Source organism: Coffea eugenioides, unplaced genomic scaffold (genome assembly GCF_003713205.1).
Source record: "Coffea eugenioides isolate CCC68of unplaced genomic scaffold, Ceug_1.0 ScVebR1_1559;HRSCAF=2428, whole genome shotgun sequence".
NCBI lineage: Eukaryota > Viridiplantae > Streptophyta > Magnoliopsida > Gentianales > Rubiaceae > Coffea > Coffea eugenioides.
In genome coordinates, this window is record NW_020861971.1 from 514 (window position 1) to 24,951 (window position 24,438).

Below are 24,438 nucleotides of genomic sequence, written 5' to 3' on the forward strand. Positions count from 1 at the left end.
CGGTAAATGCTAACAATTTTGAGATTAAACCATCACTTATCCAAATGGTTCAACAATCTCAATTTGGAGGTAATGCAGTAGAAGATCCTAATACACACTTAGCTACATTCTTGGAAATTTGTGATACAATTAAAATGAATGGAGTTAGTGATGATGCTATAAGGCTAAGATTGTTCCCATTTTCATTGAGAGATAAGGCCAAACTTTGGCTACACTCTCATGCTCCTAATACTTTCACTGGATGGGATGAACTATCAAGAGCATTCTTAAATAAGTATTTTCCACCAGGTAAGACTGCTAAGTTTAGAATGGATATCACTAGTTTTAGCCAATTGGAAGGAGAATCATTATATGAGGCATGGGAAAGGTTTAGAGATTTGCTTCGGAAATGTCCACATCATGGACTGCCGGAATGGTTAATCATACAAACCTTCTATAATGGTTTAGTTTTTTCTACTAAAACTATGATCGATGCAGCCGCAGGTGGAGCTTTAATGGGTAAATCACCCCAAGAAGCTCAGAATTTGATAGAAGAAATGGCCGCAAATAACTACCAATGGGCCAATGAGAGAGGTAATACAAGACGTCACGCAGGTATGATCGAAATGGACACTCTCAATATGTTGAGTGCTCAAATGAATAATGTGATGAAATTGCTAAGTAGACAAGGTGGAGTTGGTCCAAGTTCATCTAATGCACATGTAGCATGTTGTTCTATATGTGGAGGTGAACATGATAGTAATGAGTGTGTTGATTCTGAACAGGTACAATTCGTCAATAATTACAATCGTAATGCTCAAAATAACCCCTACTCGAATACTTACAATCCGGGGTGGAGAAATCATCCAAACTTTGGATGGAAAGATCAAGGCAATCAACAAAGGCCAACCAATCCGTCGGGATTTCAACCAAGGCAACCACAGGCTGAAACTAAACCAAGTTGGGAGATCGCGGTGGAAAAACTTGCTAAGGTGACTTCGGATAGATTCGAGCGAGTTGAGGGGCGGTTGGACCAATTAGCTGGGATGTACAGAAACTTGGAGGTTCAAATTGGTCAAATTGCCAATGTGATCAACAATAGAAACCCTGGTGAATTACCAAGTAAAACCGAAGTGAATCCGAGAGAGCATGTCAATGCAATCATTCTTAGAAGCGGTAAAACGGTTGAAGGATTCGATTTTGAAAATTCAGGTGGTGAAAAAGACAAGAAGCAAGCAATTGAAGGGGAGCAAGAAAGTCAAAATGATCATGTTATCATTGATATTGATGCACTTCATCCCAAATTAAATTCTAATGTGATACCTTTTCCTCACAGGTTGAAGAAAGATGGACAGGATCGGGAGTTTGAAAAGTTCTTCAAAATGTTTAAACAATTGCACATTAACATTCCTTTCATTGATGCTATAACACAAATTCCCTCTTATGCACGTTTCTTGAAAGACATCATGTCAAAGAAGAGGAAAATTGTAGATAATGAGATGATAGCATTAACGGAAGAGTGTAGTGCATTGATTAAGAATAAACTCCCTCCTAAATTGAAAGATCCGGGAAGTTTTTCTATTCCTTGCACTATTGGTCAATTGCATTTTTCTAATGCTTTATGTGATTTAGGTGCAAGTGTATCACTTATGCCGTTATCGGTTGCCCGGAGATTGGGACTTCAAGAGCTAAAAGCTACCAATATTACATTGCAATTGGCGGATCGGTCAATCACACGTCCCATGGGTATTTTGGAAAATGTGCTCATAAAGGTAAGACAATCTATAATACCTGTGGATTTTGTTGTCTTAGATATTGAAGAAGATGTGAGAATGCCAATTATTCTAGGACGACCGTTTTTAGCCACTGCACGAACTATAATTGATGTAGAAAAAGGTAAGCTTATATTACGGGTTAATGGTGAGGAATTGGAATTCAATTTGGATAATAAAGAAGGGAATATAGAGCCTACTGCTCTTGTTTCTAATATGCCATATGATGAAAAGGTTAACCAAGAAAGGACCGAAGAAGTTAAATTTATAAATGTCCTTGGTACTAACTTTCATGGTATAGGAACAAAGGAGGAGAAGATAAGGATGGAAGTTGGCTTAATAAATTCTTCATTCCATGAAGAAAATGGTGAAAAGTTGAGCCAATTCAGAAAAGACAAGCAAAATCCACTCCAAGGTGAAGTTGAGCCTCTCTATGACAAGTCTAATATTCCTCCTTGGCATTTGAGGAAATTGGACTATGAAGATCAATGCATGGTTCACCACATGGTGGATTGGTTCGGGAGTTTCGACCCATGGGGAGAAAATCTCTCTCTAAATGCTCTAAAGTGATTCAACTTTTTCAGTCGAGCCAACGACTATAAACAAAAGCGCTAATTGGGAGGCAACCCAATATTTAGGTTATATTTGTTAACTTGGTGTGATTTTGTGGTTTGAATCAATGTTTTAGCTAAATTGTTGTTTTTGTAATGTAGGGTTGGCAATTGAAGGCAAGGATGACCAATTGAGTACAAAAAAGGCGAACTTTGATCAAACAACTCAACCCCTCGATTTGCGTTAAAGGTGTTTTTGATTCATTATAAAGGGGTAAAATGCATGTTTTTAATGTTTTACATTTGTTCCAGCCATTACAATTGGCAAACAAATGATCTATGATGCATTTTGAGTCATTGGGGTACCTTTTGTAATTTTTCAAAAGTTAAAATTCTGCTAAAAATCGAAGCAGAAAACGCGTTTTCCAAGAAAACGCGACTCAAAGTCGCGTTTCTCAGAATCGCGTTTTCAATTCTGCGCCTGCAGAAAAGAAAACGCGCCTTAAAAACGCGACCTCAAGTCGCGTTTTAATGGAAGTCGCGTTTTCAAGCCTGGATCAAGACTCAAAAACGCGACTTCAGAAACGCGACTTTGAGTCGCGTTTTCCAACACAGTCGCGTTTTTATTCCTGCAAGATTTGTGCAGGAAACGCGACTTCAAAAACGCGAGTTGAAGGCGCGTTTTTAGTCGCGTTTTCCGTGTCTGAATATAGCCTTCAGAAACGCGATTTCAGCCTTTCTTCTTCACTTCTCCAATTTTTCCAGCCGCGTTTTTCCCTCTTCCTTCTACCCAACTCACAAATTTTCATTTATACTCCATAATCTTGCTAGAAATCATCACCCCAACACCTTTTGAGCTTCATACAACCTTTTTAACCGATTAAAATCCAAGAAAAACACCTAAAATCAGGTTTTTGAGGGATTGAAGGTTAGGGTTCTTAAACTCTAATTTCTTCAATTGGAGGTCAATTGGAGGTTGTTTCATAGGACTTTTTGCATTTTTAGCATCACCAAACATCCTTCTATGTGATTGAGGTAAGTTTCTTCATCAAATCTTTTCATTTTAGAAGTTCATATTTTTTATCCTGAGCTATCTGACATCTTTTAATTTCGAAAATTTGATGAGGTTCATGGCTATTTTTGATTTTATTCATGATTATTATGATTGTTTAAGCATGTTTAAATGTTTAAATGTAGCAATTTATTGGTTTTCAAGTACTTTAAAATTCACAATTGCTATATTTAGATGAAATTGGAAAAAGGAACTAGGATGTTTTTGAGTCATTGGTGATGTTAAATTATGGTTAAAAATGGTTAGTTGATGATGTTTAAGCATGTGCATTGTGTATAGTGAGTAATTTGGTTGATTTGGTGAGTTAATTAGTTTAATTTTTGCCTAAACATGATTATAGCTAAAAGCATATTATTATTGTTAATTCTAAATAGTTATAATCATAATTGTTCCTATTTTCACTAATTAAAGTATAATTGATACATATCTTGTGTAATTTGGTGATTTTGGGCAACTTTAGGCAGAAAATATGTCTTGTACGATCATTGAATGATTAGAACTTGAGCAATTGTATTTGACGTTATTTGGATTAATGCTGAACTTTTGTTGCCAAATAATGAGTTGTAGTACATGTGGATAATTGAAATATTTTTTAGGTACTATGCCAAGGGGAAGAAGAGCGGTACTTTCATCCTCTAGTAGTGAGGAGAGGGAGGTTAATGAAGAGATGGAGGTGACTGAAGAGGAGAATTCACCTTCTCCTCCACCAGTTAACCGTCGACCTGGTGAGGGCACCTCCCGTGGAGCGGGAAAATCGGTATTTGACAGTGCTAGGTTCAACACTCGCAGGAATCAGGAGTGGCATGAGGCGCGTGCTAATTTGGAGTTTTTGTTTGAGATGCACGTCAGTCCACCAGTTGAGATGATGTACAACATCTCAGAAGCTTTTGCTCAGCTAGGATGGGCTCCGATTCTCACCCTTCCAAACCATTACTACCCAGAGTTGGTGCGCGAGTTTTACGCCAACATTGAAAGTAAGGCGCGCCATAGTGGAGAAATAGTTGAGTCCTGGGTGCGTGGAAGACGAATCACCTTGTCACGGCAAGATTTGGCTGCTATTTTGGGGTGTATGGATGACGGACGTCCAGTAGACTTGAAGAAGGAGTTTGTTCCCCCGAATAGGAGGTGGGATCCCTCATTGGCCATGGCTAGGTTTGGTCTCGAGTACCAACCTTTTCGCTCTACCAGAAAGGAGACCATATTGGCGAATGTATTCGAACCTCGTCATCGTCTTATCATTTACATGATGGCTCACAATGTCATCCCAAAGAAGACGGGGCACACGGAGGTCCGCAAGAGCGATATCTACTTCTTGGATTACATGTTCCATAACCGGACATCTCCATATGCTCGGATTTCATTGCCTAACATCATCATCAGCCACATTAGGTCTACGGCGAGGCGTAAGACAACTTCCTTCAAACTATCATTTCCTCGTCTACTGACTTTAATCTTTCCCCGTTTTGAGGTTCCCTTGGAAGGCATGCGGCGGGAGTATGTGCCACCACGTGCTGAGATGACTATCACTACTCTTCGCCGCCTTGGTATTGGCACGGGAGACATTCCACGCCCTGTTCAGGAGCGGAGACAAAAGGCTAGACATGGTCGGGATGAAGCTGGACCTTCTACTGCAGCACCACCTCCTCCTCCACCACAAACTAATTGGCAGCGACTTTTTGATCATATGGAGGACTTTGCATTCCAGTTCGCTGACGTTAGGAATCGTCTAAGCCGAATTGAAGATCATTTGGGCATTCATCCACCGCCCAATCGTGATGCACAGGATGACGATGATGCTGAGGGGGATAACTGACTTGGCACACTGCAGAAGCTATCTTTAGTTGATGAACTTGCTTGCCTAATTATCTTAACTTGTGGAACTTAAGATGTTTAACTTCATTTTATTTTCTATGTGGTAGGTACTTGTATTTTGACAGTGGTTCGTGATTAGTGGCTGATAAGGATCTCAGCCATTGACTTGGGGAGTACTTCTTTCTTTTCTTTTCTTCTTTTGTTTCATTTCTTCCCTACACATTGAGGACAATGTGTAATTTAAGTGTGGGGGGAGAAATATGTGTGATACTTGTGGTTTTAGTTGTGTTTGATATAATTCTTGTGCTTAAATGGTGTTTCTTGTGGTTGCTGGCAGGGAGATTTAGTCCACTTTTAAGGGGAGACTCTGTCAAAATTTTTCCAAAACCTTATACATATATATGTTATTAACTATAATAAATAAATAAAATTTTGTCACTTATCCTTTTGAAATAAATATATGCGGTTTTGATACTTCTTTTCTCATGAAATTTGGAAATGATTTTTATGTGATTATAATTTTTACATCTATAGGAAAGTATATCTAGTAAAGTGGAGAAAATTATGCCTACATTTTGTATATTTGATGAAAATTCTTCTTTTTATCTAATTTTATAAGATAAGAAATTAATATGGTTAATAAGTGTCATACTCTTCTCATGATTACTCTTAGAGGGAATTTTATTATATATTGTTAAAAAAAATAAAAAAAAAAAAATGGTTATTCTACTCCAATGATTCTCGTACCGAGTAACCGGGGGTTGGCATCTACAAATGTCGACATTCGCGTAAAAAGGTACTTGAATTAAGAGTATGCAAAGCAACTTGAGTATGTGAAATGTTGAGTAACCGGGGATCTGCATCTAAAAATGTTGATCTTCGCGTCAAAAGGCATTTTTCACAACTTAAGCAATATTTAACCCTTAAAATATCAAAAAAATAAAAAATAAATAAATAAATAAAAAGTAAATTAAATCCCTCTTTAAGAAAAATAAGAAGTTGATCATGAGATTAGTTAGCATCTTTATTGACTATAGGAGTTGCTTGCTTGCGAAATTGGATAAAAATAAGAAGTTGAGTTGAATTGGTAAAATTATGGTATACTTGGCTCTTCTTTGCTTGATATTATGAGTACTTGAACTTAATGGAAAGATCACATAAGGGTTATTTACCTTGATTCAAGGAAATGGAGTTGAAATACTACATATGTTTATTTTCAATTTTTGGATCATTGATGGTTGGAATTTCATATTGCTTGAGGACAAGCAATGATTCAAGTGTGGGGGTATTTGATAAGAGTTTATTTTACGTATTTTTAAGTGCATTTTATTAGTTAATTTTGAGTTGATTATTTAGTTTTATAAATAAAATAAAGAGGTTTTTGGTAAAATTATATATTTTTGGTAAAAGTGGATAATATTGCATTTCTATTGATTTTAATGGTAAAAACTTCATTTTTATGCAGGAATGATGATTCAATCACCAAAGGATGTCAAATGAGGTAAAAAAATAGAGATTTGGTGATGAATTCAAGTGGCAACAAGAAGAATGAAGTGAAAAATGTTCAAGTGAGGAAATGCAATACAAGTCAGTTTTGACACTCTTCAGTATTTTGACCATATCTGGAGCTACACTTATCGGATTGAGGTGATCTTTATACCATTTTAAAGCTAAGAAAGAGACCTACAATTCGTATGAATACATCGAAATCCATTTCTGCCATCTTCATGGGCAAAACGTTGGAATACAGAAGCTGCATTCTGTGGTCGGAAGTTAAAACAGAGGTTTGAACAGGTGACAGTATTTCGATCATATCTCAGGTTACAATGCTCCGATTTGGATGATTCTTGAAGCATTGGAAAGCTAACTCAAAGGGCTACAACTTTTGTGTTTTGCACAAAAGCTAGTTTGGCCTTTATCATGGAGAAAATCGCAGTTGAAATAAGGCCAGAGTGAAAACGCGAGTAGACAAAACGCGAGTTTATACCGCGTTTTGTGTAGGCGCGTTTTATAGCCGAAATTCTGCAATTTGACTCAGTCAATTCTCTTGTGTGCATACCACTTTCCAGCTATAAGATGCAAGGGAATTCGGTGCACATGCTTCTGCAATAAAAGAGAAGACCAAATGAGTGTGGACAAAAGGAAACATCATATCTTTGACTTCTTTTTACAAAATCTGAGTGGAGGAAATTATGAAGTGAGAGGAATGGAATTTCTACCACCTTTTATGCAGAAATACAGGGGAGAAGCCAGGAGGACCAGACGTAGCTAGTTTTCCTTCTTGCAACAAGTTTTCTCTCTAGTTAAGAGTTCTTAGAGAAGCATTTAGAGTTTTGACTTGTAATCATATTGTGCAAGAACATAGCAGGAATTGGAGAGCTTCACCTTCAATTGGCTAAGCTTTCTTTTATCTTTCTTATACTTGTACTTTATGATGTTTTGCATTAATAAACTTGTGAATATGAGTGTTTTATCATTCATGAGTAGCTAATTTTCTTTATCTAGGGAGTAGATGAAACTTATGGCCAAATGATATGAAGTGATTGTTATTCATTCTTGTTATGTCTTGTATTAACTTATCTACTTGTGTATGTTGGATTACTTGTTGTTGCTTGATCACCAATAGCAGGTTTATAGTTATTTTTATTCATTGAGAAATGGTAAAAATAATGGAATGACACAAGTAGAACTTGAGTTGTATATTCATGAGAATAGAAATACGTTCAAGTGGATGAAATCTGCATTTCATGTGTGAATAAGAACAGATTTAGTATTTACCAAGAGATTAGGACAAACTAATCTGTTTTAACCCATTATTATCATGAGAATGTGATTCTGGTATTTCTGGAAATGAATCCTTGGTTAAACAAGAGCAGTAACAAGTGTTGAATTAATTCATTTTAGATCTTTTGTGTCATAAGTGGAATCTACATCCCTAGATCTTAATATTTAGTGAATTCTACTCCCCTTGAGATATTGCATTTATCTATTTAAGAATTTTTGTAGTTGAATTAAAATCTGAAGTTTCTGCTCAAATTAATTGTGAGTCTAAATAATAGAGTAAATTAGTATCTAATAATTGTTTTAAATTGCTCCTCGTGGGATCGACCCGATACACATCTCGTACTACAATTGTGACCTGTATACTTGCAGTCCAACGGGTGTAAATTCGGAATTAAACTTGCACTTAAAGTAAAAACCCGTCAGACGCCACCCTTGCCAAAGAGTCAGCTTGTTGGTTGAAATTTTTAGGGATGTGTTCTATAGTGACATTGTCCAGATATCCCACGAGTTGTCTTACGTACTTATAATATGGGATCAATTCAGGTTTCTTGACATCATAAATACCAAAAAGTTGATTTACCACTAATTTTGAATCATCATAGACTCTAAGATGCAACTGCTTCATGTCTACAGCCGTTTCAAGATCGAGAATTAACGTCTGATATTCGGCCACATTATTTGAATACCGACGTGTTAAAGTGAAAGAATACGGCAGTATATCTGTTTCAGGAGTATAAAAGACAACTCCCGCACCAACTCCATCGCGGTGAGCAGCTCCATCGAAATACAATGACCACGGAGATTCAACCATAAACACTTCTTCATCGAGGAGTTCATCAGTCAATTCCCACTCGGCAGACATGAGATGATCGGCTAGAAAGTCTGCCAATATTTGTCCTTTGACAGCCTTCGCAGGTACATAAATAATATCGAATTGTTGAAACTGAAGGTACCATCTCGCAAGCCGGTCAGACAACACAGGTTTTGCCATGATATACTTAATGGGGTTAGACTTGGATATGAGTCGGACAGTGTGTGATTGAAAATAATGTTTCAACTTCTGGATGGTAAATATAAGCGCCAAACACAACTTCTCGACGGGTGAATAATTCAACTCATTAGATGTCATCATCCGACTCAAATAATATAGCGTATTCTCCTTACCTTCATCATTTTCCTGAGCAAGTAAGGCCCCAACCGATCGTTCTTGAGCAGAAATATAGAGGATCAATGGTTTACCTGAAATTGGTGCAGCTAACATAGGGGGATTCATGAGATACATTTTAATGCTTGTTAAAGCATTTCTACAAGTTTCATCCCACTCGAAGGGTACCCTTTTTTTCATCAGTCGACTGAAAGGTTGGCATTGTCCAGCCAAATTAGAGATAAACCTTCGGATGTAAGCCAACTTTCCTTGAAGGCTCTTCAATTCATGGATATTTCGCGGTTCAGGCATATACACAATGGCATCAATTTTAGATCGATCGACCTCTATTCCTCGCTAATGAACGATGAAACCGAGAAACTTGCCAGAAGTGACTCCGAATGCGCACTTCAAAGGATTCATCTTTAGTTGGTATCTCCGAAGGCGTTGAAAATCTCTTTGAAAGTTTTAAATATGATCTTCTTGCTTCTTTGATTTTACCACAAGATCATCGACGTAACACTCCACATTTTTATGGAGCGTATCATCAAAAATTTTTTGTATTGCCCTTTGATATGTTGCTTCAGTATTTTTCAAGCCAAACGACATCACCTTGTAGCAATAAATTCCATTAGGAGTGCGAAAGGCAGTGTGTGAGGACCCGAAAATTTTCTTGTTTATCGAATATTACAAGTTTACTTAAATATTTATTTATTCATTTTCTCCGAATTATTTATTTCGACCATTTAAAATCTATTTATATGGAACAACGCCTCTTTTATATTTTTAAAGCGTTTTGTTGGAAAATTCACTTTTCGAAAATTCGTTTAGTTTGGAACAACGAGTGCACGTCTTTCGAGACTATACTTGAATCGGAAGTGTATTAATATTGGAGAGTTAATAATGATCAATGGTAGATCAAGAAAGGTTAATTGAGGATTTAATACTCGACTCATGTAAAGACTCACAAAAATTTATCTATTTTTACATCAAATTTTAGCTCATTTAATTATTTACTTGGCCATTTGCTCCGATTATTATTTTCTAACCTTTTTAGACCTAATTAAAGGGGTCTATGGCTTAGTTATATTCTTAAAGTGACTCGTTTCAAAATTTAATTTTCGAAAACTCGTTAAGTGAAAATAGTAAATACGCGATTGGAGTACATGATTGAATCGAGGACAATGAGGTTGGAAAATTGGAGACTGTACATAAGTCCTAAAATTGGTAATTTTATGTTTAAATATTCAAGTGATAGTTAGTAGTACAATCGTTATAGGAATTTCTCGAAAGTTCCGCGTTATCTCGCTTAAATTGGTGGTACGCGTTTTCACACGCGCGATTTTAATTGAGGGACTTTAGACTATTATTTTGGGATGATTAAGAGTGAATAATATTTATATGTACATAAGTGCAATAGAGGTTTAATGCACTAGTAAAACAAACGCGAGAGGAATCGAGCACGAAACGCGCGAGAGTGTGCGCGGTAGAAGAGTTGACTTTTGCACCAATTCTAGCCACACAAATGAAGCTTCCTTAGGAAGCCAAATTTGAACCAAACTTACCCTCTCTCATGCTCATTTCAGCCGGCACCCAAGCAGCAAAAACAACCAAGGTTTCTCAAATTTTTCCATCTCCAAATTCTTGCACAATCCTCAACTAAATCCTACCAAATTTTCACAGCACTTAGCTCTACACTAGAGGATCATATTGAGCTATAAAAAGGGGAAGCTTTCACGGTTTTTCTTGGCCAAAGGGGAGACCAAAATTTCTGGTTTTTGCACACCAAAGAGGTAAGTGATGATCAACTCATAGAATCTTGTCATTTGGAGGTTATCTTACCTAGTTAAGTTCATTTATGCCTTTGGTTAGCTTGTTTATGGTGTAAAATGAAATGGGTGGGTTCTATGAACTCCCACCTTTGTCTTGAGGACTGATCTCGTGCTTGATGATGGATTTAATCTTGGTTTAGTGCTCAAAATGGTAGATTAATGGTGTATAATTAGAAGAAACTTCAAGGAGTGCATGGAGTAAAAAGTTTCGATTCTACCCCTACTTTGGACGTACCCTTTTCTGTAGAATTTTGAGGGTTTAATGGCTGGTATATGATGTTTATATGTTGTATAGATGGTGTATAAAATTTTATTGAAAAATATTGAGGTTTGGTTGGTCAAATGGATTAATTTCGTGAAGCTAGTAAACCTGGAAACAGTTCCCGTAATGCTCATACTAGCTTTCTTGTTTCATCCATAACTCTGTACTCCGACGTCGAAATCGAGTGCCGTCAGTAGAATTTGAAATTAGACATTCCAACCTTTCCAATGGTATAAAATGCATGTTTTGATTCCATGTATGTGAACCGAACCAACCATTTAAAGTCGGCTGTTCTGTTTCTCTGTTTTCCTGGAATGAAATGCTGAGGCTGCAACTTGTGGCTCGAATTCGAGCTATTTGTGTGCCGAATTTCAAAATGATTTCTTCTGTGAAATTATAGCTCTATGAATGTATTTTCCAACGCCATAAACCATGTTCAATTTCGAGTTAAGTTGAGTGATTTGTGATCAAAATATGGAACTTGCCTTACTCTTGAAAACCCTTACTTTTGGACAGAATTGATGCAAGGCTTGGTGTAGACTTGCTAATTGAATTTCTTGGTGTTAATCACCCATAAATGTTGTTTTGGGATGCCCTTAGACCTTTTCTAGGTAAATGGACCATGGTTGAGGAACCCTCTAGGTTAAACGTTTTGAAAACGGCAAAACGGAACTTACAAGGCAAATTGCCTTGGAAACTTTGAAACTTTGGTGATTTAGTTCACCAACTTCCCGTGCATATTTATTCATGGAATTTGGTAGAGGAGTAACCCTCATATGGTAGTATGTCCATACCAAATTTGGTGCTATTCCAAAGCCGTTTCGATGTTCAATCAAACTTCCAAAATTCATGATTTAAGCTGAAAAACCCTTGTTTATCAAGGAAATTTTGGTAACTTTGGGTCACCATATATCGATGCTCGAAACTCCGTTTCTTGTTCCACTTATTTTGTTGTAAATTTGGATTACAACATGTTTATCTCAATTCACATCTTTTGATGATTACAAAACAAATGGATGTTACTAATACTCTTTGTAGAGATCCTTTTTCAGAAATAACACTAAACAGGTCTGTGGACTTAAAGCAAATAAAAGAAGATCAAAAAGGATGAAAAGTGCTGAGGAAGTTGTCGGACGTACAAAAGGAGAGTATCGGACGTCCGACATTCTTTGAGTATCTTCGGACGTGTGAAGAACTCAGACTCGGACGTCCGAAGAAGACAAGCCAGGGCTTCTACAATTACTGATCACAATCGGACGATCAACACCTAAGTATCGGACGTCCGACAAGCGTTGCTGCACTTCGGACGCAACACACTGGACACATCGGCCGTCCGAAGGAATTGAAGAGGAAATTCCAAGTGTGCATCTTGCCCTCGGACGCATGATGATCAGGGATCGGACGTCCTAAGAGATTCAAGAAAACTTCCAGAACTCATTGACCTCGTTCGGACGCATAAAAACTGAACATCGGACGTCCGACAGCACCAACGGCTAGTTGACTCTTCAGTTGCCTTCTACCCGTTGACAGCATTGATTGAAAAATTTTCTGGTCTCCTATAAAAAGAACAAAGTCAACCATCTCAGAACAACTTTGCACATCAAGTCTACATCAGATTGTGAGTGATTCAAGTGTTAGAATACTCGAAAGGAACATTTGTATTCTTAGCTTGTGCAAGTCTCTTGTAGTTTTTCAAGTGTGACACAGCTTCTTCAATAGTGTAGCATTGAGAGGGTTTTTCGTTTGTTTGTAAAACTTCCTTGCTTGACCAAGTGTAGTTTGGGGCAAGAAGGAAGTGATCCTTCCCTTGTGCACAGAATATTGGTTGCAAGATTGTTCAAATTGAAGTAACCTGGTATATAAAAGTGCTGTTCAAACTCCAGTTGAGTTTGAAGCCTGGTTTGTTCCACTATTTTCGTTTACAGCTTTTCTATATAAACTGTTCTCCTCTTCATCTTACGAATATCTGTGATTTCGTGTAATCTGATTCATTGGGTGGTCTTTGAGAAAAGAAAAGTAGGCCGTGAAGAAAAGTGACCAATATCTTAGTTTTTTTTTGAAAACCTAATTCACCCCCCCTCTTAGGTTGTCTTCGATCCTTACAATTGGTATCAGAGCTTGGTCTCCTAGAGATTAAACTCAATCGGCTTGGGAGTAGATATGACAACCAACAATGCCATGTTCTTTGAGGGACAATCTGTTACTAGACCTCCAATGTTCAATGGATCAAACTATGTGAGTTGGAAGGAAAGGATGATTATATTCTTACAATCTATTGATATTGGGTTGTGGTTTATTGTTAGTGAAGGTCCATATGACGCAACTATTATTGATGAAACTACTCATAGGCCGAGACAAAAGGCCAGAAGTGAGCTGACTGCTGAAGATAGAATTCATCTCACTCTAAATGCCAAGGCCATGAACGTTCTATACAGTGCATTGGACTCTAATGAGTCTATTAGAGTCAAAGGCTGCAGATCTGTAAAAGAAATTTGGGATAAACTTAGAGAGATCCATGAGGGAAGCGAGAATGTGAGAGAACAAAAGAAATCCATTATGGTCACTAAGTATGAATCTTTTAAGATGAAGCCTCATGAAAACATTGACAAAATGTATTGTAGATTCAATGATCTGATCAAGGATTTAGAGGTGCTTGAGAAGGAGTACTCTATAGGTGAGAAGAACAGAAAAATTCTGAATGCTCTATCAAAGGACTGGGAAAGCAAAGTGACTGCCATTGAGGAAGCCAAGGATCTAAATACCTTATCCATTGAATCTCTGATTAACTCTCTAACTTCTTACGAACTGAAACTTAAATCTAAGATGCAGGATGAAGAAGACACAAAAGTAAGAAAGAGTATTGCTCTGAAAGCTTCACAAGACGAAGATGAAACAGCCTCACAGGATGAAAAATGACTTGGAAGGTGATGACAGTGATATTGCACTCATCACAAGAGGTTTCAAAAGATTTCTCAACAAAAGAAGATTCAGGAAAGGCGGATCCAGCTATTCCTTACCAAATCAGTCTAATGACTTCAGAAACAGAGGGAAACTGGAGTTCAACAAGAAGTTGACTGATAAGTGTTTCGAATGTGGTCAACCAGGACACTATGCGAATGAGTGTCCAATGAAGAAAAAGAATGAGAACAAGGTTGAACGAAAACCAAAGTTCAACAATTTCCAGATTACCTGGAATGATTGCAACTCAGAAGGTGAAGTTGAAGAAGAAGAGGAATCTGCTCAAGTGGCTTTCATGGCCATTGGAGATGAAGAGGTAACACAATGCAACTCTCAAACCGACAGTGATAGTGAATCTGATGATGATGTTAATTCTTTTCTAGAAAAAATGCATAACAGCCTGAAAGAATCCTATGTTAAAAACAAGGAACTAAAGCAAAAAATTAGCTTTCTTATACAAGATAATGCAAATCTTTTTCGACAAAACAAGTGTCTTGAGCATGAAAATGAGAACCTGAAAAGGGTTGAAACTGATGTGATTGCTGAACTTTACAAAAAGAAAAATTTTTGTGACATACTCAGAAATGAGCAATGTAGCTTAAGAAAAAGGATGGATGATTTATGTCATTTGTTACATCATATAAAACAGAACCGTCTTCAAAAGAATGACACAGAACCTTATGTTAATACTCATCAAATAAGACTGAATCAAAATGCCAATGAGTTTGCAATCCACAGGAGAAGGCAAGTCAGATTCATTAAACCTGTTCATTTGATTGATTCAATGTCAGTATGCAATTTTTGTTGTCAATTTGGTCACATGAATAGCAACTGTTATGTTAAGAAAAACATGAGGAATGGCATGAGATGCATGTGGATAGTTAGACATAAGACTAACTCTCAAGGACCCAACATGTAAAGGGTACCAAGTATTATCCTATGAATTTATGTGTGTAGGTGAACCAGGATAACATTGGTAAAGAATCAAAATGGTTCATTGATAGTGGATGTTCAAGACATATGACTGGTAATACATCACAATTCGTTAAACTCAAGCAAAAAGCAAGTGGAAAGGTAACGTTTGGAGATGATAACAAAGCCAAAACTGTTGGTATTGGTGATGTTGGTAAGAATGGTAAAACCTCTATCCACAATGTTCTTCTCGTTGATAATCTGAGCTACAATTTATTAAGTGTTAGCCAACTGTGTGATAGGAATCTGTTTGTATTGTTCAAAAAGCTTGAATGTCTCATATTTGACTCAAAGTTCAACATTATTTTTAAAGGAAAAAGGGTTAATGATGTCTATGTAGTTATTCTTGAAAAAATTGATTCCTCCTATCTCAAATGTCTCAAAGTAGCAAATGAGGACCCATGGTTATGGCATAGAAGACTGTGTCACTTCAACATGGATTTGCTGAAGGAAATCTCAAAAAAGGATCTTGTTAGAGGTCTCCCAAAAATCAAATTTGAAAAGGACCGGATATGTGATGCTTGCCAATTTGGAAAACAAGTCAAGGTAACTTTTAAATCCAAGAAATGTGTGTCTACTTCCAAACCACTTGAACTTTTGCACCTTGACCTGTTTGGTCCTACACAAACTGCAAGCCTTGGTGGTAAGAGATATTGTTTTGTGATTGTTGATGATTACTCTAGATATACTTGGGTGTTATTTCTTGCTCATAAAGATGATGCCTTTAAGAATTTTACTTCATTGTTTGCTAAAGTGCAAAATCTGCTTGGCTTGAAAATTGTTAGGATTAGAAGTGATAATGGGTCAGAATTCAAGTTCTGTGGTTTTCCAGAATTCTGTGATCATAATGGCATTACTCATGAATTCTCTATTGCTAGAGTCCCCCAACAAAATGGAGTTGTAGAAAGAAAAAATAGAACTCTCCAAGAGGCTGCCAGAACCATGCTCAGTGAATGCAGTTTACCAAAATATTTTTGGGCTGAAGCCATAAACACAGCCTGTTATACCATGAACAGAGTTCTCCTAAGACCAATTTTGAACAAAACCTCCTATGAGCTTATGTTTGACAAAAAGCCTGTTGTTGGTTACTTTAAAGTATTTGGTTGTAAATGTTTCATTTTGAATATCAAGGAACATCTTGGAAAATTTGACAAAAAATCTGATGAGGAAATTTTCTTGGGATATTGTGAAAACAAAAGAGGCTTCAGAGTTTATAATCGTAGAACACTGATCATAGAGGAAGCGATACACATTACATTTGATGAATCTAATGGTGACATTTCTATGAGTTGTGGTGAAGATGATGATACAGGTGTTCAAGATGAACTAAAGAAGTTAGCAATCAATGATCATGACTCTGCTTCACCAGAAATTGATTTAAAGGATGCTGATACTCAAGACAGTCCAGCTGGAGAAGTGAATGAAAGAGATACCGCTACTCCTAATGATCTACCAAGAACCTGGAAATTTGTTCATAACCATCCCAGGGAGCTTATAATTGGTGATCCATCTGAAAAGGTCAGAACTCGTTCTTCTAGACACCTAGTAGATAATCTTGCTTTAGTATCACATATTGAACCTAAAAATGTTGTTGATGCATTGAATGATGAGCACTGGATTTTAGCTATGGAAGAAGAGTTAATCCAATTTGAAAGAAACAAGGTTTGGACCCTGGTTGCTAGACCACAAGACCATCCTATCATTGGCACAAAGTGGGTTTTTAGAAAAAAATGAATGATAAAGGGGAGGTTGTTAGAAATAAGGCCAGGCTGGTGGCTAAGGGATACACTCAAGAAGAGGGGATAGACTTTGATGAATCCTTTGCACCTGTAGCTAGGTTGGAGTCCATAAGAATGTTTCTAGCATTTGCATGTTTCAAGAATTTTAAATTATTTCAGATGGATGTTAAGAGTGCTTTCTTAAATGGTTTTATAGATCAAGAAGTCTATGTTGACCAACCTCCTGGCTTTGAAAATGTATCTTATCCAGATCATGTTTTTAAACTCTCAAAAGCTTTATACGGATTAAAGCAAGCTCCTAGAGCATGGTATGAACGTCTGAGTGGATTTTTGATTGAAAATGGTTTCAAAAGGGGCATTGTAGATACTACACTCTTCACAAAACAAAGCTCACGAGATCTTTTAATTGTGCAAATATATGTGGATGATATCATATTTGGTGCTACTAATGAGAACTTGTGCAAGGACTTTTCCATCATCATGCAAAAAGAATTTGAAATGAGCATGATGGGAGAACTGAACTTCTTCCTTGGACTCCAAGTGGTTCAAACCCAAGATGGAACATTTATAAATCAAGCAAAATACACCAAGGAGCTGCTGAAAAGATTTGGAATGGAGGATTCAAAGCCTGTTGGAACACCTATGTGCACTTCTACCAAACTTGACAAGGATGAGGAAGGTACGAAAGTTGAGGAAAAGAAGTACAGAGGTATGATTGGAAGTTTACTTTATTTAACTGCCAGTAGGCCTGACATCATGTTTGCTGTATGCTTATGTGCTCGATTTCAATCCTGTCCAAAGGAATCACACTTGAATGCAGTAAAAAGAATTTTTAGATATCTTAAAGGAACCTTAAACTTTGGTTTATGGTATCCAAAATGTCATGAACTTCCTTTATATGGATTCTCTGATGCTGATTTCGGTGGTTATAAAATAGATAGAAAAAGTACTACTGGTATATGTAACTTTCTTGGAAATTGTTTGGTATCTTGGTTTAGTAAAAAACAAAATGCTATCTCATTGTCCACTACTGAAACTGAATATGTTGCTGCTGGTGCTTGTTGTGCTCAATTGTTATGGATGAAAAACACATTGAATGATTTTGGTTTAGTGTATGAATGTGTACCTATGTACTGTGACAACACTAGTGCAATTAATCTGACAAAAAATCCCATTCAGCACTCTAGGACTAAGCACATTGATATAAAGCATCATTTCATTCGCGATCTTGTCTCAAAGGGGGTAATCCGTGTCTAGTTTGTTTGTTCTAAAGAACAAATCGCTGATATCCTCACAAAAGCTCTTCCACTGGATCAATTTGTGTTCCTGAGAACAAAACTGGGCGTCTCAGAAAAAAGATTCTAAGTTTTGATTTTTGCTCAATCCTTATCGGACGTCCGATGAATTGGAACGGACGTCCGACAATGTTCTTCGTCCAGTTTCAGAAAAATCCTGGTTCGGACGGATGTGGTGGACGCGTCAATACGTTCGGACGTCCGACACTCAAAAATTTGAGCACTATAAGGCAGTTACCTATTCTTCCTAGTTCATTATCTTCCATAGTTTCGGACGCAACCTTTCAGTTTCCTCTCATATTTGAAATTCAAATTCCTCTCTCATCAAACCAAGTTCCAAGAAATTGACTCAACCAACTCCATTACACCCCTATTGCTCATTAACCACTCATAAAAATCACTCCTAACCCCCAACTATCCCATTGTTCCCAATTCACATCCGAAACCCTAACTTTTTATAATTCTCTCCCTGCGACATTTAAGTACATTCTCATTCTTGCTCATACTGCATTCTTCCTCTGTACAACACGTTCTGCATAAAAAACACATCCACATTGCATCATGGTTAGAATCAAATGTGGATCTACTAGTGCCGGACGGTCCTTTAGGCTTAGAGATGAGGACATTGAGATTGAGGAACCACCTCCTGTGGCGCCTAAGAAGAAGATTGTGACCCGTGGTGGTAAAGCGAAGCAAACTGTCCAAAGAAAATTGGTTACTCCAACTGCTGAATCATCTGATGAGCAGTTGGAAGGGCAGAACTTTGAAGGGAACATTGTTGGTGGAAATAAGGAACCAGAGCAGGCTACCCAGGGTGATGAAACTGTCACAAGGTCATCTGGTAAAAGAAAGAGAACTGCAAAGAGGAAGAGCACTGATAAGAGTTTATTTTACGTATTTTTAAGTGCATTTTATTAGTTAATTTTGAGTTGATTATTTAGTTTTATAAATAAAATAAAGAGGTTTTTGGTAAAATTATATATTTTTGGTAAAAGTGGATAATATTGCATTTCTATTGATTTTAATGGTAAAAACTTCATTTTTATGCAGAAATGATGATTCAATCACCAAAGGATGTCAAATGAGGTAAAAAATAGAGATTTGGTGATGAATTCAAGTGGCAACAAGAAGAATGAAGTGAAAAATGTTCAAGTGAGGAAATGCAATACAAGTCAGTTTTGACACTCTTCAGTATTTTGACCATATCTGGAGCTACACTTATCGGATTGAGGTGATCTTTATACCATTTTAAAGCTAAGAAAGAGACCTACAATTCGTATGAAGACATCGAAATCCATTTCTGCCATCTTCATGGGCAAAACGTTGGAATACAGAAGCTGCATTCTGTGGTCGGAAGTTAAAACAGAGGTTTGAACAGGTGACAGTATTTCAATCATATCTCAGGCTACAATGCTCCGATTTGGATGATTCTTGAAGCATTGGAAAGCTAACTCAAAGGGCTACAACTTTTGTGTTTTGCACAAAAGCTAGTTTGGCCTTTATCATGGAGAAAATCGCAGTTGAAATAAGGCCAGAGTGAAAACGCGAGTAGAAAAAACGCGAGTTTATACCGCGTTTTGTGTAGGCGCGTTTTATAGCCGAAATTCTGCAATTTGACTCAGTCAATTCTCTTGTGTTCATACCACTTTCCAGCTATAAGATGCAAGGGAATTCGGTGCACATGCTTCTGCAATAAAAGAGAAGACCAAATGAGTGTGGACAAAAGGAAACATCATATCTTTGACTTCTTTTTACAAAATCTGAGTGGAGGAAATTATGAAGTGAGAGGAATGGAATTTCTACCACCTTTTATGCAGAAATATGGGGAGAGGTCTGGGATCCATTCGTAGCTTAGTTTCTTACAGAAAAACATATTCTCTCTACCTAGGACTTGCAAGGGGCAATTGGGATTTCATCTTGTAATCATCTAAGTTCAAGACAAAGGAGATTTTTGGAAGGCTTCACCATATCTTGGCTAAGACTTTCTTTACTCTGTTTGTATTTGTAATTCATGATGATTTACATTAATAAACTTGTGAATATGAGTGTTTTATCATTCATGAGTAGCTAATTTTCTTTATCTAGGGAGTAGATGAAACTTATGGCCAAATGATATGAAGTGATTGTTATTCATTCTTGTTATGTCTTGTATTAACTTATCTACTTATGTATGTTGGATTACTTGTTGTTGCTTGATCACCAATAGCAGGTTTATAGTTATTTTTATTCATTGAGAAATGGTAAAAATAATGGAATGACACAAGTAGAACTTGAGTTGTATATTCATGAGAATAGAAATACGTTCAAGTGGATGAAATCTGCATTTCATGTGTGAATAAGAACAGATTTAGTATTTACCAAGAGATTAGGACAAACTAATCTGTTTTAACCCATTATTATCATGAGAATGTGATTTTGGTATTTCTGGAAATGAATCCTTGGTTAAACAAGAGCAGTAACAAGTGTTGAATTAATTCATTTTAGATCTTTTGTGTCATAAGTGGAATCTACATCCCTAGATCTTAATATTTAGTGAATTCTACTCCCTTGAGATATTGCATTTATCTATTTTAAGAATTTTTGTAGTTGAATTAAAATCTGAAGTTTCTGCTCAAATTAATTGTGAAGTCTAAATAATAGAGTAAATTAGTATCTAATAATTGTTTTAAATTGCTCCTCGTGGGATCGACCCGATACACATCTCGTACTACAATTGCGACCTGTATACTTGCAGTCCAACGGTGTAAATTCGGAATTAAACTTGCACTTAAAGTAAAAACCCGTCAAGTTTTTGCGCCGTTGCCGGGGAGCGGCAATATTAAGGGCCTAGTCATCTCTATTAATTTAGACATTTTCATTGTTTTTATCCAAGTTGTTGAATTAAAACTGCAAAAATTTCTCTTATTTTTATTTGTAGTGCATGCACCGATCAAATAGAGAAGTTGCACATTTTGATCCTGAAATTGAAAGAACATTGCGGAGACAAAGGAGGAATACACTGCATCAAGAGGAACAAGAGGTTTGGCAGCCAATAGAAGATATCTTGATAGAATTACCATTTGAAGAAGAAATGGCGGAAAATGACCTAAATAGGCGAGTTCTGCGAGATTTTACTATACCGGGAACACAAGGTTCACAAACGAGCATAGCAAGGCCTGCGGTAAATGCTAACAACTTTGAGATTAAACCATCACTTATCCAAATGGTTCAACAATCTCAATTTGGAGGTAATGCAGTAGAAGATCCTAATACACACTTAGCTACATTCTTGGAAATTTGTGATACAATTAAAATGAATGGAGTTAGTGATGATGCTATAAGGCTAAGATTGTTCCCATTTTCATTGAGAGATAAGGCCAAACTTTGGCTACACTCTCATGCTCCCAATACTTTCACTGGATGGGATGAATTATCAAGAGCATTCTTAAATAAGTATTTTCCACCAGGTAAGACTGCTAAGCTTAGAATGGATATCACTAGTTTTAGCCAATTGGAAGGTGAATCATTATATGAGGCATGGGAAAGGTTTAGAGATTTGCTTCGGAAATGTCCACATCATGGACTGCCGGAGTGGTTAATCATACAAACCTTCTATAATGGTTTAGTTTTTTCTACTAAAACTATGATCGATGCAGCTGCAGGTGGAGCTTTAATGGGAAAAACACCCCAAGAAGCTCATAATTTGATAGAAGAAATGGCAGCAAATAACTATCAATGGGCCAATGAGAGAGGTAATACAAGACGTCACGCAGGTATGATAGAAATGGACACTCTCAATATGCTGAGTGTTCAAATGAATAATGTGATGAAATTGCTAAGTAGACAAGGTCCAAGTTCATCTAATGCACATGTATGCCATGCCTGTCTATATGTGACGGTGAAAGCATGATAGTAATGAGATGTGTTGATTTCTGAACAGGTACAATTCGTCAATAATTACAACCGAAATGCTCCAAATAATCCCTATCGAATACTTACAATCCGGGGTGGAGAAAATCATCCAAAACTCTTTGGATGGAAAGATCAAGGCTAATCACAAAGAGCCAATCCAAATCCCGTCGGGATTCACCAAGGCACACAGGCTGAAACTAAACCAGTTGGGAGATCGGCGGTGGAAAAAACTTGCTAAGCTGGACTTCGATAGATTTCGAGCGAGTTGAGGGGCGGTTTGGACCAAATTTAGCTGGGATTCAGAAACTTGAGGTTCAAATTGTCAATTGCCAATGTGATCAACAATAGAAAACCTGTGAATTACGCAAAGTAAAACCGAAGTGAATCGAGAGAGCATGTCAATGCAATCATTCTTAGAAGGCGGTAAAACGTTTGAGGGATTCGATTTTGAAAATTCAGGTGTGAAACAGACCAAGAAGCAGCAATTGAACGGGGAGCAAGACGTCAAAATGATCATGTTTATCATTGATATTGATGCACTTCAATCCCAAATTCAAATTCTATGTGATACCTTTTCCTCACAGGTTGAAGAAAGATGGACAGGATCGGGAGTTTGAAAAGTTCTTCAAGAATTTTAACAATGTGGCACATAACATTCCTTTCATTCGATGCTATAGACAAGATTCCTCTTATGCACGTTCTTGAAAGACATCAATGTCAAAGAGAGGAAAATTGTAGATAATGAGATGATAGCATTAAACGGAAGAGTGTCAGTGCATTGATTAAGATAAACTCCCTCCTAACTTGAAAGATCCGGGAAGTTTTTCCTATTCCTTGCACTATTTGGTCAATTGCATTTTCTAATCTTTATGTGATTTAGGTGGAAGTGTGTCACTTATGCCGTTATCGGTTGCCCGGAGATTGGGACTTCAAGAGCTAAAAGCTACCAATATTACATTGCAATTGGCGGATCGGTCAATCACACGTCCCACGGGTATTTTGGAAAATGTGCTCATAAAGGTAAGACAATCTATAATACCTGTGGATTTTGTTGTCTTAGATATTGAAGAAGATGTGAGAATGCCAATTATTCTAGGACGACCGTTTTTAGCCACTGCACGAACTATGATTGATGTAGAAAAAGGTAAGCTTATATTACGGGTTAATGGTGAGGAATTGGAATTCAATTTGGATAATAAAGAAGGGAATATAGAGCCTACTGCTCTTGTTTCTAATATGCCATATGATGAAAAGGTTAACCAAGAAAGGACCGAAGAAGTTAAATTTATAAATGTCCTTGGTACTAACTTTCATGGTGTAGGAACAAAGGAGGAGAAGATAAGGATGGAAGTTGGCTTAATAAATTCGCCATTCCATGAAGAAAATGGTGAAAAGTTGAGCCAATTCAGAAAAGACAAGCAAAATCCACTCCAAGGTGAAGTTGAGCCTCTCTATGACAAGTCTAATATCCCTCCTTGGCATTTGAGGAAATTGGACTATGAAGATCAATGCATGGTTCACCACATGGTGGATTGGTTCGGGAGTTTCGACCCATGGGGAGAAAATCTCTCTCTAATGCTCTAAAGTGATTCAACTTTTTCAGTCGAGCCAACGACTATAAACAAAAGCGCTAATTGGGAGGCAACCCAATATTTAGGTTATATTTGTTAACTTGGTGTGATTTTGTGGTTTGAATCAATGTTTTAGCTAAATTGTTGTTTTTGTAATGTAGGGTTGGCAATTGAAGGCAAGGATGACCAATTGAGTACAAAAAAGGCGAACTTTGATCAAACAACTCAAACCCTCGATTTGCGTTAAAGGTGTTTTTGATTCATTATAAAGGGGTAAAATGCATGTTTTTAATGTTTTACATTTGTTCCAGTCATTAAAATTGGCAAACAAATGATCTATGATGCATTTTGAGTCATTGGGGTACCTTTTGTAATTTTTCAAAAGTTGAAATTCTGCTAAAAATCGAAGCCGAAAACGCGTTTTCAAAGAAAACGCGACTACAAGTCGCGTTTCTCGGAATCGCGTTTTCAATTCTGCACCTGCAGAACAGAAAACGCGCCTTCAAAACGCGACCAAAAGTCGCGTTTTAATGGAAGTCGCGTTTTCAAGCCTGGATCAAGACTCAAACACGCGACTTCAGAAACGCGACTCGAAGTCGCGTTTTCCATCACAGTCGCGTTTTCATTCCTGCAAGATTTGTGCAGGAAACGCGACTTAAAAAACGCGAGTTGAAGGCGCGTTTTTAGTCGCGTTTTCCGTGTCTGAATATAGCATTCAGAAACGCGATTTCAGCCTTTCTTCTTCACTTCTCCAATTTTTCCAGCCGCGTTTTTCCCTCTTCCTTCTACCCAACTCACAAATTT

The 24,438-nt window shown here is 37.1% G+C and overlaps 2 non-coding genes across 2 annotated transcripts; both read right to left on the minus strand.

The window, feature by feature from the left end:
- Positions 1-299: 299 nt before the first annotated feature.
- Positions 300-406, minus strand: LOC113755542. The gene has a single exon (XR_003465679.1). It is a non-coding gene; the product is annotated as a small nucleolar RNA R71 (small nucleolar RNA).
- Positions 407-21,629: 21,223 nt separating this feature from the next.
- Positions 21,630-21,736, minus strand: LOC113755541. Its single transcript, XR_003465678.1, has one exon. It is a non-coding gene; the product is annotated as a small nucleolar RNA R71 (small nucleolar RNA).
- Positions 21,737-24,438: the final 2,702 nt, after the last annotated feature.